Source organism: Oncorhynchus clarkii, chromosome 12, assembly GCF_045791955.1.
Source record: "Oncorhynchus clarkii lewisi isolate Uvic-CL-2024 chromosome 12, UVic_Ocla_1.0, whole genome shotgun sequence".
Classification (NCBI taxonomy): domain Eukaryota; kingdom Metazoa; phylum Chordata; class Actinopteri; order Salmoniformes; family Salmonidae; genus Oncorhynchus; species Oncorhynchus clarkii.
Genome location: NC_092158.1, coordinates 65,369,592 through 65,380,360, shown reverse-complemented (window position 1 = coordinate 65,380,360; position 10,769 = coordinate 65,369,592).

Sequence of the window (10,769 nt, the reverse complement as noted above, 5' to 3'; positions counted from 1 at the left end):
TGGGCCAACGCCATCTGGGGAAAGGGAGGGCCCGGGCCTGGACAATTGTTTTTGACCATCCACCAGAAGGGAGAGAGGCGGGGGAGCGTCTGTTCCATTTAAGGCAGGGGATGAGGAGCGCACTGGAGTTTGCGCTGGACTTTAGAACTCTGGCGGCGGGCGCTGGATGGAATGAGCGGGCCCTGATCGATCACTACAGGTGTAGTTTGCGAGAGGATGTTCGTAGGGAGCTAGCCTGCAGGGACACCACTCTCAACCTGGACCAGCTCGTGGACTTATCTATCCGTCTGGATAACCTGTTGGCCTCCCGCGGACGTCCAGATCGGGGTCCGTTCGATCCATCTCCCAGCTCCGTTGACCCAACACCTATGGAGTTGGGAGTGGGGACCATTCCATGTACTAGCTGTGGCCGCAGAGGGTACACTGCAGGTCGGTGCTGGGGGGGTCCTCAGGGAGGTTGAGGTAGCAGGCGGAACACTGGTGGTTCATCCCAGGTTAGTAGGCACACAACTCACCCAGAGCCCCCTGTTGCTCACTTGTGGTTACCTATTGAATTTCCCGGATTTTCCCCTCATTCCCAGCATAAGGCGCTTGTAGATTCAGGCACACTTTGTTGACAGGTCCTTGGCACTTAGATTAGGGATTCCTATTGTTCCTGTTGATGTTCCCTTCCCTGTACATGCCCTAGAGAGTCGTCCTTTGGGGTCAGGTCTAATTAGGGAGGTCACAGCTCCCCATTGCTATAACAAACCAGGGGGGTCATAAGGAGAGAATTAATCTCTTTCTTATCGACTCGCCTGCGTTTCCCGTTGTATTGGGTCTTCCCTGGTTGGCCTCTCATGATCCTACTATTTCGTGGCAAAAGAGGGCTCTCAAGGGATGGTCCAGTCAGTGTTCAGGGAGGTGTGTAGGCGTTTCCTTAGGTGCCACTACGGTGGAAAGTCCAAACCAGGTTTCCACCATGCACATTCCTCCCGAATATGCCGATTTGGTACTCACCTTCTGTAAAAAGAAGGCGACTCAATTACCACCCCATCGACCGGTGGATTGTGCGATAAATGTCCTGTTAGGCGCTGCACTCCCCAGGAGTCACCTGTATCCTCTGTCACAGGAGGAGACGGCGGCTATGGAGACATATGTCACCAAATCTCTGGGACAGGGATACATTCGGCATTCCATTTCACCTGTCTCCTCGAGTTTCTTTTTTGTGAAAAAGAAGGAGGGAGATTTACGCCCGTGTATAGACTATCGAGGTTTGAACCAGATTACGGTAAAATATAGTTACCCGCTGCCTCTTATCGCCAGTATGACAGAGTCAGTACACGGGGCGCGCTTCTTCACACGCTTACAACCTGGTGCGTATCCGGGGAGGGGATGAGTGGAAGACGGCATTTAGCACCACTTCTGGGCACTATGAGTACCTCGTCATGCCGTATGGGTTAATGAATGCTCCATCAGTCTTCCAATCCTTTGTTGATGAGATTTTCAGGGACGTGCACGGGCAGGGGGTAGTGGTGTATATAGTTGACATTCTAATATACTCCGCTACCCTAGCCAAGCATGTGTCCCTTGTGCGCAGGGTGCTTGGTCGACTGTTGGAGCATGACCTATACTTCAAGGCAGAGAAATGTCTGTTCTTCCAACAGTCCGTCTCCTTCCTAGGTTACAGCTTTTCCGCATCAGGGGTGGAGATGGAGAATGACCGCATTTCAGCCGTGTGTAATTGGCCGACTCCAACCACAGTAAAGGAGTTGCAGCGGTTTTTAGGGTTTGCCAACTACTACCGGAGGTTTATCCGGGGTTTTGGGCAGGTAGCGGCTCCCATTACCTCCTTGCTGAATGGGGGACCGGCGCGACTGCAGTGGTCAGCTGAGGCGGACAGGGCTTTTGGTCACCTGAAGGCTCTGTTTACTATGTTCATAGTTGAGGTGGAAGCGTCCGACGCTGGAATAGGAGCTGTGCTATCTCAGCGCTTGGGTAGGCCACTAAAACTTAGCCTGGCAAGAGCGAAACTATGACGTGGGGGATAGGGAGTTGTTGGCTGTTGTCGTAGCCCTGAAGACGTGGAGGCATTGGCTTGAGGGGGCTAGACACCCTTTCCTAATTTAGACTGACCACCGAAATCTGTAGTACATCCAGGCGGCGAGGAGAATGAACCCTCGCCAGGCAAGGTGGGCCATGTTTTTTACCCGCTTTGTTTTCACCCTGTCCTACAAACCAGGTTACCAGAACGTTAAGGCGGACGCACTGTCCCGACTGTATGATACAGAGGAGCGGTCCACGGATCCCACTCCCATAATTCCAGCTTCTTACCTGGTGGCACCGGTGGTATGGGAGGTGGACGCGGACATCGAGCGGGTGTCACGTGCAGAGCCTACCCCCCCCCCCCCCCCCCACAGTGTCCAGTTGGGCGTTTGTACGTTCCGTTTGATGTTCGCGAACGTTTGATCTGTTGGGCCCACACTTCACCCTCCTCTGGTCATCCTGGCATCGGTCGGACAGTGCGCTTTCTTGCTGGGAAGTACTGGTGGCCCACGTTAGCTAAGGACGTAAGGGTTTATGTTTCCTCCTGTTCGGTATGCACACAGTGCAAGGCACCTAGACATCTGCCCAGAGGGAAATTACAACCCCTTCCAGTTCCGCAACGACCGTGGTCACACCTTTTGGTGGATTTCGTGACGGATCTTCCCCCGTCGCGGGGTAACACCACGATCCTGGTCGTTGTGGATCGTTTTTCTAAGTCCTGCCGTCTTCATCCATTGCCCGGTCTCCCTATGGCTCTACAGACTGCGGAGGCCCTGTTCACCCATGTATACTGGCACTACGGGGTGCCTGAGGATATAGTTTCTGATCGGGGTCCCCAATTTATGTCAAGAGTCTGGAGGGCGTTTATGGAATGCCTGGGGGTCTCGGTCAGTCTTACCTCAGGTTTCCACCTGAGAGTAACGGGCAGGTGGACAGAGTCAACCAGGATGTGGGTAGGTTTCTGCTGTGCTATTGCCAGGACCGTCCGGGAGAGTGGGCGGTGTTCATCCCCTCGTTCGGCGGTCGGCGTCACCGGCTTTCTAGTCATCACCGATCCATGTTTCCTTTTTCCTTTTGTTTTGTCTTGATTACGCACACCTGATTTCTATTCCCTTATTATGTTAGTTATTTCACCTCTCGTCTACCTTTCTGTTTTGTCCATGATTTTTTGGGGTTACCGTGTGTGTTGGAGGGTTTTCTCATTACGTGATGTTTCCTTGTTGGAGATATTCCGTTTTTTTGTATTAATATTTTGAGTAAAGACTTTTGTGTTTTTCCTCAAACCTGTGTCCTGCGCCTGACTCAGACAACGAATCCAGCACATTGTTACAATAATTGTAATATTATAAATACAAGTTAGCAGACCTGAGCTCACTCCTCATGCTTATTTTAAGCAGCGCGTTACTGGTCAGGCATCGTGTTATGCGGTTAAGCTCACGGTGTTGCCAGTACGTGATCATAGCCCGGTGCGCTATAGGGCAGTGTCATGCGAGTATGGGCATCCAGCCAGGGCGTATGGTGTCTGCTCAGTGTGTCTGGTCGGTACGCCGTTTCGGGCCAGGGTATCCTGCGCCGGCTCTGCGTGCTTTGTCTCAGGGGCGCTGGGAGGGTGCAGTGCGTCCTATGCCTGTGCTCCGCTCGTGCCGGGCAAATGTGGGAGTGGAGCCTAAGGGAGAGGTGCGAGTAGTAGGCACTAGATCTCCCGTGCTTACCCACAGCCCGGTTCAACCTGTGCCTGCACTCTGGAGGGTCCAGGCTAGAGTAGTGATCAAGCCTGGGGGAGTGGTGCCAAGGCTGCGCACCAGAGCTCCAGTGCTCCCCCACAGCCCGGTCCTTCAGGTGCCTCCTCCTAACACCAGGCCTCCTGGAGGTCTCCCCAGCCTGGTGGGTCCTGTGGCAGCCCCACGCACCAGGCTGTCTCTCTGTCTCCTCCCTACAGGTGTTCCTTCCTGTCTCTCCCGCCTGTCCGGCACTGCCGGAGTCTCCCGCCTGTCCGGTGCTGCCGGAGACTCCCGCCTGTCCGGTGCTGCCGGAGTCTCCCAACCCAGAGGCGCCAGAGCCCCTCAGCCCAGAGCTGCCCCAAGCTGCCACTCTGTCCCGAGCTGCCCCTCTGTCCCGAGCTGCCCCTCTGTCCCGAGCTGCCCCTCTGTCCAGTGGGGACATTTAGAAGGGTTGCCATGGTTAGGAAGCCACGGAGGCAGACAATGAGGCGGACTAAGATGATGGTGAAGTGGGGTCCGCATCCCGCGCCAGAGCCGCCACCGCGGATAGACGCCCACCCAGACCCTCCCCTATAGGTTAAGGTTTTGCGGCCGGAGTCCGCACCTTTGGGGGGGGGGGGGGTAGCCTGGGTTGCACTGTTTGTTTGTGGGTGATTGTCTATGCTAGTTGCTTGTGTCAGCACAGGTCTCATTTATAGCTTCACGGTCGTTATTGGTTTATTGTTTTTGTATTCAGTGTTCAGTACTTTCTTTAATTAAATATTCACCATGAACACATACCACGCCGCATTTTGGTCCTCTGATCCTTCTCGCCTCTCCTCTTCAGATGAAGAGGAGGAAGACCGTGACACTAATAGCCAAGCTAGATGTGAAAACCTCCCCTCCTAACACAGACCAGATTTGCCCTAATGACCAAGGGGTAGCTTGTTACTCAATGTAATAAAGTAATAACTTTTCAAATAAGTTACCTTACACGTTATGTTGGCTGACAATTTGCTAGCTACGCTGTCCTTACGACCCACATAGCATATCATTACAACAGTATGTACCGGTATGTTAGCTAGCTACCTAACGTTAGTAGTTATACATCAAACTTGCCAGTATATTAACTATAGGCTAACTACCCATTATTTATTATTCTGGTCATTCTTAGTTTAGCTAAATGGTATAGTCGTTGCAATTTCTCAATGGACATTCGGGTGCTTTCGTAAATTCACTCTGGCTATCTACAGGCTGGACAATAGAACAAGTCAAAATTCACCCAAGGCTGAAAAACAGCTTAAGAACGTTGGCTAAACTGGAACACTAGCAAGTGCTCATAGCAAATTAATGGAATCGAACGTTCGCAGAGCCTGTTTTGACTGGAGTGATGCTTAGAATTCCATTAAAAGTGTATCTCTTTTTATTTTACCACTACAATCTGTTCGTCGGACGACATTGGAAAAAAACAACTTGTGTAGAAAGTAAATATCCGCACATCGATGGTGTCAACTGTGCTTATGTCTGCGTAATAGAAAAGTGGGGAATTTTTTTAACTTAGACTATTTCTGGTCTAGCGATTGATGACAAACGAGCTCGCTGCCCAGACTTTCAGAATTACAAATAGAAGATTCTCCTGATTAAAATGGTGCACGTGTAACAGTTTTGCTCGAACCAGGGACCCTCTGAACACATAGACAACAGCCACCCTCGAAGCATCGTTACCCATCGCAGAGCAAGGGGAACAACTACTTCAATGTCTCAGAGCGAGTGACGTCACTGATTGAAACGCTATTACCGCTCACATTGCTAACTAGCTAGCCATTTGACACCGGTTACACATTGCGAGATATTTGGCGAAATATACAGAAATGCCTATATTTCCCCCATTGGAAACAATGGGAAGACCGCAGAGTTCCAATATTATATTTGTTGTTTACATTTTAACTATAAAACAACGTGAGCAGGTCTCATTGCCAACAATAGCGAAGCAGGCATTGTGACGTTGAACAATACGCTGGGAATAGAGCGTTCGAAAGGCGAGTTGGTGCCACAGTACTCAATAGAACTAATAGGAGCTGGCAGGGTGAAAAATGCAGGAAAATACGGCCTGTTTTTTCGCGATTACTTCAAAACGACAGCTGGGAAATATGGTCATATTATGACACTGGGCTCCACGGAGGATGTAGAAAGTTAACATCCACACCTCGATGGTGTCAACTGTGCTTATGTCTGCGTAATGAAAAAGTAGGGAAAAAATAAAAACTGATTAAACTGATTAAAATGGTACCCGTGTAACAGTTTTGCTTCTGTCCCTCTCCTCGCCCCTACCTGGGCTTGAACCCTCTGCAAACAGACAACAGCCACCCTCGAAGCATCATTACCCATCGCTCCACAAAAGCCTAATATCTACACGGATTTCAGAGCACTCTCGTCTGAGTGCAGAATAATTTCTTTACTAGCGCTCAACACCCGTTGAATATGGCCGGTGTCAGTAAACGTTGGTAAAAAAAGCGTAATTAAATTGTTTCCAGCAGCACATTTACAGTCACCAACTCTCTGGTAAACACTAAAACTGCCTTAACAGCTCTGCTAGGGTGAGTAAAATGGTCAGCGGGGTCTCAATTGTGTCTGGACGTAGCTAGCCAACCCTACTCCTCGCCCGAAAGTCCAGTGTGCACTCCGAGAGCGAAACGGTCTGAATTTACAATTTTTCTCTGAATAATAACACCATAATATTAATCAAATTAATGAACACAAATTTTCTCAAATCTATCCCATGTACTATGTTATTACAGAAAATGTTTTAAATTCTCTGGCAATGCCAATACGGAATACTATCAAATACTTCTCAAAGATGCCTCTGGTGGTCAAACTAGCAATAACTTGCTAATTAAATGACGTGCCACAGAATGCTGCAGCAGCACTCAGGGTTTGCCACAATATGACACAATTTTTAAAGGAGGAACCACTGTAGAAGTAGTTTAGCTCATCCGGTAGGCTTGTGTCACTGGGCAGCTTTCAGCTGTGCTTCCCTTTGTAGTCTGTAATGGTTTGCAGGCTCTGCCACATCCGACAAGCGTCAGAGCCAGTGAAGTATGACTCGATCTTAGTCCTGTATTGACACTTTGCCTGTTTGATGGTTCGTCGGAGGGCATAGCGGGATTTCTTATAAACTTCCGGGTTAGAGTCCCGCTCCTTGAAAGCGGCAACTCTAGCCTTTAGCTCTGTGCGGAGGCTGCCTGTAATCCATGGCTTCTGGTTGGGGTATGTACGTACGGTCACTGTGGGGACGACGTCATCGATGCACTTATTGATGAAGCCAAGGACAGATGTGGTGTACTCCTCAATGCCATCGTAGGAATCCCAGAACATATTCCAGTCTGTGCTAGCAAAACATTTCTGTAGCTTAGCATCTACTTCATCTGATAATATTTTTATTGATCTAGTCACTGGTGCTTCCTGCTTTAATTTTTGCAGAAATCAGGAGGATGGAATGATTTGCCAAATGGAGGGCGAGGTAGAGCTTTGTATGCATCTCTGTGTGTGGAGTGTAGGTGGTCCAGAGTTCTTTTCCCTCTGGTTGCACATTTAACATGCTGATAGAAATTTGGCAAAACTGATTAAGTTTCCCTGCATTAAAGTCCCCGGCTACTAGGAGCGCCACCTCTGGGAGAGCATTTTCTTGTTTACTTATGGCGGAATACAGCTCATTCAGTGGTATCTTAGTGCCAGCCTCTGACTGTGGTGTCTATGTAAACAGCTACAAAGAATATAGATGAAAACTCTCTCGGTAGGTAATGTGGTCTGCAGCTTACCATGAGAAACTCTACCTCAGGCAAGCAATAGCTCGAGACTTCCTTAGATATCGTGCACCACCTGTTGTTTACAAAAATACATAGACCGCCGCCACTTGTCTTACCAGGCGTCGCAGTTCTATCCTGCCGGTACATCGTATAACCAGCCAGCAGTATGTTGATATTGTCGTCGTTCAGCCACGACTCAGTGAAGCATAAGATGTTACAGTTTTTAATGTCACATTGGTAGTTTAAACTTCCCAATACCGTGTCCATTTTATTGTCCAAAGATTGCATGTTTGCTAGCAGAATTTAAGGAGTGGGGATTTATTTGATCGCCTCCGACTCCTCAAAAGGCAGCCCTCCCTCCGGCCTCTCTTTCGCTGCCTTTCTCCGAACTAACAGGTTATAGAGCAAACAATGCAATTACCACAAATCAAATCAAATCAAATTTATTTATATAGCCCTTCGTACATCAGCTGATATCTCAAAGTGCTGTACAGAAACCCAGCCTAAAACCCCAAACAGCAAGCAATGCCGGTGTAGAAGCACGGTGGCTAGGAAAAACTCCCTAGAAAGGCCAAAACCTAGGAAGAAACCTAGAGAGGAACCAGGCTATGTGGGGTGGCCAGTCCTCTTCTGGCTGTGCCGGGTGGAGATTATAACAGAACATGGCCAAGATGTTCAAATGTTCATAAATGATCAGCATGGTTGAATAATAATAAGGCAGAACAGTTGAAACTGGAGCAGCAGCACGGCCAGGTGGACTGGGGACAGCAAGGAGTCATCATGTCAGGTAGTCCTGAGGCATGGTCCTAGGGCTCAGGTCCTCCGAGAGAGAGAAAGAGAGAAAGAGAGAATTAGAGAGAGCACACTTAAATTCACACAGGACACCAAATAGGACAGGAGAAGTACTCCAGATATAACAAACTGACCCTAGCCCCCCGACACATAAACTACTGAAGCATAAATACTGGAGGCTGAGACAAGACATCAATTGTTATATGTTTTTTTTTGTCCTGGCTTGGCTTCCCCGCTCCGGAATAGACTTGAGTGTGCAGTTTTATTATGTGCATTTTTTTACTTAATATTCCTTGATTTACATATGTTGTTGTATTGGTATTTGTTGTAAGTTCATGCTGACATGATTTTCACCAAAGGACACACTAATTATTATTGTAGCCTAGTGGTTAGAGTGCTAGATCAAATCTCTGAGCTGACAAGGTAAAAATCTGCCGTTCTGCCCCTGAACCCATTGTTCCTAGGCTGTCATTGTAAAGAAGAATTTGTTTATAACTGACTTGCCTAGTTAAACAAAGGCCAAATAAAAAAAATTATGAACATTGTGTGATTCTGTAGCAGCTGTCAAATTCACTGTGTTTTGTTTTGACTTCGTACAACCCCCTCTGGCTGATGTTTAGAGAACATTTGGCACTGTCTGACTAAGCAGGGTCTGTTTTCTTTGCGACTTACTTTAACTCTCCGTGGTCCTAAATAAATAGTTGTTTATAAGTCTGAAAATGTCGGAAACATTAACTTGCTTGACCAGGCTGTAGGTTTATCTAACTGTTTGTTACATGCAATATCTTTTGTGGACTCTCCGGTTTTGTGATGAAACAAAGGTGTGGTTGAATTTATTCTGCCACTGTGTCTCAGCCTTAGGCCTTTATATCATGGTTGTGAAGGCATATTAACTAACAGGTTATAGAGCAAGCAATGCAATTATCACAACACAGGTTGTAATATGGCTTTTATTTCTAGCTTGGCTTCCCAAGTGATTTTACCCACGTACTGCTGTTGTCCAAGACTTTAATGTGCTGTTTTATTATGTGCATTCTTTACTTAATATTCCTTATTTTACACATGCTGTTGTGTTGGTATTTGTTTTAAGATTATGTGTAAGTATATGCTTACATGATTTTTACCAAAGGACATTGTACCTGTCGATGACATTTATAAACACTGTGTGGTTCTGTAGCAGCTGGCAAATTCACTGTATTTTGTTTTGACTTCATGCAACCCTCTCTGGCTGATGTTTAGAGAATATATGGTACTATCTGACTAAAGGTCCTGTGACGCATGTTAGACATTTTCTATGTCTCTGTTCTGGAGGTGTCTCCTTGAATTCTTGTATTAAACTGTATTGATCTTTGATTCATATGATCAACGACTGCTCTCCTTTTGTTCTGCTGGAAATTCCTGTTACAGACTAACATGGTTATCACTTAATTTTGTAAATACTGTATCACATCTCCTTACAAGAACAAGGAGCAGTCACTGGAGGTCGATAGTAATGCATGTTTTTTTGTGCATATTTTCTGAAGGGCTAATTGTTTTAATTGTAATTTGCCCTGGGCCCCCTGTTGGCTAACACCAGCCCTGGGAAGTGGCGACACATGCCCTGAGTGCTTGTGCTCTGAAGAGAATATCTACATTTTGAAGAATGAGTCAAACATATGTGGTTTCCATATGATTGATGTTGTTTGACACCGTTCCATTAATTCCTTTTCAATCATTCCAATGAGCCCGTCCTCCCATAGCTCCTCCCACCAGCTTCCACTGATGTCCATGCGTGTTACATGTGTAGGTACAAAATGTGTGCTTTCATATCCATCTGTGTTCCCGTCCGCTTTCTCTACCACAGTTAGAATACTGCAGAGCACAAGGTAGGCTGCATGAGGGAGAAGTTGAGCGTGTGTGTGTGTGTTTATGTGTGTGTGTACGTGCGTGTTTGTGTGGAAGCTTGTGTGTCTGTGCTTGCATGCATCTGTGTGTGTGTACTTGTAATCGTGCATCTTTGTGTGTGCACGCGTGCCTGTACTGTATGTGTGTGTGTGTGGGGCGGGAGGGAGGTTCCAACCTAGTTCATTCCCAACAAATCCCAGCTAACATATTTGCTCAGTGGGCATTGAGGAGATTACAGATGCCCCTTCAGTCTGATGGGCCTATGCTTACATGGTCCTCTGGTTCTGCCCTGGTAACTGCCAAGCACTCCTGAGAACATCTAGTAGAAGGTAAGAAGAGAGGAGGGTGGAGAGGAAGTGTAGAGTAGGTTATAAATAAGTTAATTGTTCCTTATTTAGTGTTGCACAACATTACCACATGCATGTATGGTGGAATGAAGCCTGGATACTTTGTCAGCCCATTACTTTCTTGTTGTCATATTTCCCCATTCTCACAAATCTTATGCAGCACAGTGAACAGACAGTCTTCATTCATTGTGCTGCAGATTGGTAAGAGTGAATGT